The sequence below is a fragment of the Rhea americana genome, unplaced genomic scaffold (genome assembly GCF_003343005.1).
Source record: "Rhea americana isolate MKP2758 unplaced genomic scaffold, rheAme1 scaffold_85, whole genome shotgun sequence".
Classification (NCBI taxonomy): domain Eukaryota; kingdom Metazoa; phylum Chordata; class Aves; order Rheiformes; family Rheidae; genus Rhea; species Rhea americana.
This window is the reverse complement of record NW_028187034.1, coordinates 454,286-458,705: the sequence shown is the minus strand read 5'-3', so window position 1 is coordinate 458,705 and position 4,420 is coordinate 454,286. Positions and strand designations below refer to the sequence as shown.

The following is a 4,420-nucleotide window of genomic DNA, read 5'->3' as shown; positions in this document are numbered from 1 at the left end:
CCCCGCGCGAGGCGGCGAGCGCCGGCGTGCCCAGGGCCGCGGGCCGGCCGCGTCACGCGCGGGCGGAGCTACGAGTGCCGTGACACTCCGTGAGGCGCGGGGCATGACGGGTGATGGAGTTCTGAGGGGCGGGGCGGCGGCGGCTCCCGGCATGCCTGGCGCGCCGTGCCGCCGTGCGGTGGCGGCCTAGGCCTAGGCCCAGGGCTTGGGGGGGTGGCGCTGGCGGGAGATCTCGCTCTTCCYTCCGGTGCCCCGTGGGACGGGGCGCCCCCGAGCACCAGGACGCGGTCAGGGCGAAAGGGAAGAGCACATGTGTGTGCATACATGCACATGGCTGCTCTCCCTATGTCCCACACAACCCGTGCAGTTCCCCCAGCCACTAGGACSTGTGTGGCATTTTTTTTCTGAGCAGTGAAATAAAATTAAAAGTATGTATGATAGAAGAACATAAGCTGTGTGTAAACCTGTCTGCTATAGCAGCATGTTTGCACAGCACATTTTACCTTGATCCTTCTTGGCTAAGTTACAGCCTACAGATACTAACACAGTTCAGTTTCAGGTGGCAGCTGCGGGTATGTGATGAGATCAGTATGAGTATTGAGGTTGGCAGTTGGCTGGATTTATTAGGCCATTTGGTCTCAGAACATTATAGTCTTTTTTTTTATTATCTCATTATTCTATGACTGGCGTTTTAAGAAACAAATGTTTATTCAGACCCAAGAAAAAACTGTCAGTAACTGGCAATGCTAAATGATGCAGGAGGTTATGTTGAGGCGAAGGACATGCTAGTCCTTCTTCGTTCTTAAAGAATAGAATAAGTTTCTTTATGGAACATGACAGACAAAAAAAAAGGCCACTGACTGGTGCTGCAATGGCTGGAAAGCTTGAGATAAAGCTAACTCATAAGTAATAATGGGAGTTTCTCTTGCAACCGAAGACAGTGAAGAAACTGAGGCACTCACTAGATTATGCTTGTGTGTAAGGAACTTAAAGTTATCAGAAAATGTAGAGCAGATGAGAGAATTTAGTGTGATCTTGAGAGGGAGCTTCAGCTCAGAAACTATGAGCAAGGAAATTCGCCCTTGTTATTTGTTCCTCCTGATCTTTAGCAAGAAACAGGATCATATCAGATTTAGCTCATTCCATTCTCTATTTTTCTCCCAAATATGTCTAACTACATGGGCCAAAGGGGCAAGAACAAAGTCTTCAATTGTGGATGCAGCTATACTGGACTAAAGGTATATTTTGGCCATTGTAGCAGATTCCTTCTCCTTAAAGGAACAGGTCTTCACAAATCAAACTCACTTTTATGTAACATGTAACAGTTCATAATAGTAATTTGCCACCTTTTGACTCTGCTGACTATGTGCATACTAGACCTAGGTAACTTCATTTGCAAATTATGAGAATTTTGATCTTAACCAGTAAGGAAAGATGTTACTCATGAGCGGGACAATATATGCTGGATCATGACTTCATGTGACAGCCCTCACTATTATAAGCAGAGAAAAATTGGGGTGGAAAAGGGTGTAATGTAGCGTTCAATGAGGAAATTCAATCTTAAAAAAAAAAGAATGTTCTTGAATTAAAAGAATTGTACTTGTTCCATGTCATTCCTGATTATGTATAGATTTTGTTTTCATTGCTCTTTCTCCTCAGTTCCTCCTAAACTTTCTTGTTCCTCTCATGCAGCTGCTACATCTTGCCTTTCAGACTTTCCACTCTGACRAAGGGATGGAGGCATCTTAGGCACTGTAATTCATCTGAAGGTTACTGGCTCCATGACATTCCCCTTCCTATGTGATCTGGCATGTAAGATCTCCCAGTGTTGTCTATCTCCACCAGGCCTGCCCCACCTTCCTTCTGCCTAAAGCCTCCCTCAACATGGATTGTGATTTAATGTACATTTTGCACAGCACTTTCTGCAGTGGAGGCCCAATTTGGCCGGACTTTTTAATGTCATAATATCATTGCCTAAGAATACAAGGTAACAAATTGTGAATAGTTAATAAGAAATAAGTATCATCTTATCAAAAAATAACAGTCATCTTTGGATTGGATCAGAAAACATAAGGAATGTCTGAAAAAAAGTACATTGTGATAAATAATGTGAGCAATATAAGAAAGTTCTCCAATGTCATAGGGTACATTATATAATTCGCAGCCTATATATATCATAAATTACCAGTTTATTATGTCAACAGAGCTGCCAGAAGCCAATCCTACTCAGTATAATAAAGTCTATCCTATTCAGACCAGAATGCTTTAAATATTAAATATTAAGCAGGTTTCATACATTTCAGATGATACTTTCTGTCTGCATCTGAACATTGGCTGCAAAGCACAAAGTGACACTGTTTTGGGTCACTGTAAATAGAAAAGTAAGACACTGAGAGATAAACATGTCACTGATTACATTTGAAAAGAGGTGATAATTTAAACCAGCGTCAGTCTGGAAATTACGATCTGACAGCAGACGAAATCCTTAGGGAGAGGAAAACCTAGCTTACCGGGGAGGGTGGATTAGGAGTTGAGCGTGAAATTCATTCCAGAGGGTTATTTGAAGTTAATGATACTGCAGCTGGGCAGAGATGGATGAAACTCCTGTCTAAGAGGGACTGTGTTTCTCTCAGTTCACAATCATCTCCCATGACCCAAGAATAAATGATAAATCCATTCCTGAGGTTGAGCCTGTAGAGAATCAGGCCATTTCTTGGGAGTATTGAAGGATTTGGGATGAAAACAAACAAAAAATCAGTTTTCAAAAACACATCTAAATACATATCTGTATCAAAATTTTTGTAAATTTATAAATATATATGTATTATATAGGTATATAACATTATGTAATGACATATACAAAAATGTATAATTATATAATATGTACTGTATATACACTGTGTATCTTTTCCACAAAAAAAGGTTCATTAACTAAATATTTTTAGAATTTATTGTATCCAGGAAAAACCCTCAGCGGCGTGGGAAGGACTAAATAAGCTCTGTTTGTAATTTTCCTGGCCCCCCTCCAGCAAACATATATGCATGGGCAGAAGGGTCACTTCATGCATGTGCTAATCCCACGAGGGTCTCATAATTCAACTCAGTTCATTGCTGCACCTCACATGCATAAATTACTGTGCAAAGGCAGCTTTGCATCTTCTGCTTTTGCTTGGGGTACGGTTTACATCGACAGACAACCGGCAATGAGGAAATTGTCGTATTAAAATAAGAACGAGCTTCAAACAGTTAAGCTTTTTTTTTAAAAAAAAAAAAAAAAAGCTAATTCACGGAAAAAGTATTTCAAAAACAACCGCAAGGGAAAGATGTATGAATTTTTGTAATGGAAACCGCTAGCCTCTAGGGCCCAGAGGATATGCAGGGAGGCATTTTCTCTTGCTGGTGCAGCTGAGAGAGAGAGGGAGGGAGAGAGAGAGAGACCTGGAAATGAAAGTAAAGAGATCAGGAGGCACATGGAGGGAGCTGCAGGGGCAGCCGATCCAGAAGCAGAATGCTTCCTTCTATAATTAAATAACATTTACTATTATTATTACTTATAGTAATAATACTTTAATAATATTTCTAATAATATAATACCATTTATCAAGGAAAGTTATACGTAGCGTGGGGGGGAACCCAAGGAGAGGTGAGTCTTTTATTATTGTTATTTTGGGGAGAGGGTTATTTTTTTCTTAAACCAACTATATATATGTATACACAAATGTGTTTATGTATAAAGGGTGGAGYTGAGAAACAAGAAAATCTTGACGTTGCTTCATTAAAAAGTAAACATTTCCAATAGTAACTGCATAGACGAAACGTTTTTTAATTGCCGGTTATAGAAAAAAAAAAGTGGAGAAAAATTATGTCGACAGGATTTTGAAGCTGCCCCCACTCTTCCGCCAAAAATGTGGGGTTTGCAAAAAAATAATTGTCAGAGATCCTAATCCCACCCCGTGGAAAAAAAAATGGTAGCAGTCTAAAAGTGAACAGCTAGCGAAAAAGCCCTTGGGTTTATATTAAAAACTTAGTATTAATTGTGTTTGTGCCGGCTGGTGGTTTCAAGATTTCAAAGCTCCGTTGAAGATCTGTATTTAGGCTGCAGTTTCCCCCTCTTGTTTGGTATGAACCCCATGAAGCAGCAGCAGAGCAGCCCTTGTGGAATAGCCTTCCGGATGCACCTTCCTTAGGGGCTTGTAAAGTTTATCAAATAAGAAGTTTCGTGTTTTTTTTAATTATTTTTTTTTAATTTTTTTTTTGATGCTTTATATGGTTTCCGGGTTGAAGGGGGATGATATTTTCTTTCCTCCCCCTCCTTTCCCTTAAAGTAGCCTGCCATGCTTCTGGAAATGTGTGGTTTTTATTTAAATAGGTTGGGGGAGGGCAGCTTGGGGAAGGAAGAGGAGTATGTTCGGGTTTGTTT

At 40.7% G+C, this 4,420-nt stretch overlaps 1 protein-coding gene across 7 annotated transcripts in view; it reads left to right on the top strand.

Moving 5' to 3' along the window:
- The first annotated feature begins 3,396 nt into the window (after positions 1-3,396).
- Positions 3,397-4,420, top strand: part of ZC3H7B (zinc finger CCCH-type containing 7B) — a 47,355-nt gene continuing 46,331 nt past the window's right edge. For 6 of the 7 annotated variants that reach the window (XM_085323521.1, XM_085323522.1, XM_085323518.1 and 3 more), the window contains exon 1: positions 3,397-3,643. The gene's annotated coding sequence lies outside the window, so the exon portion shown is untranslated. Of the gene's footprint in view, positions 3,644-4,382; positions 4,413-4,420 lie in introns of those variants that run through there. The other variant, XM_085323517.1, reaches the window with a different exon arrangement.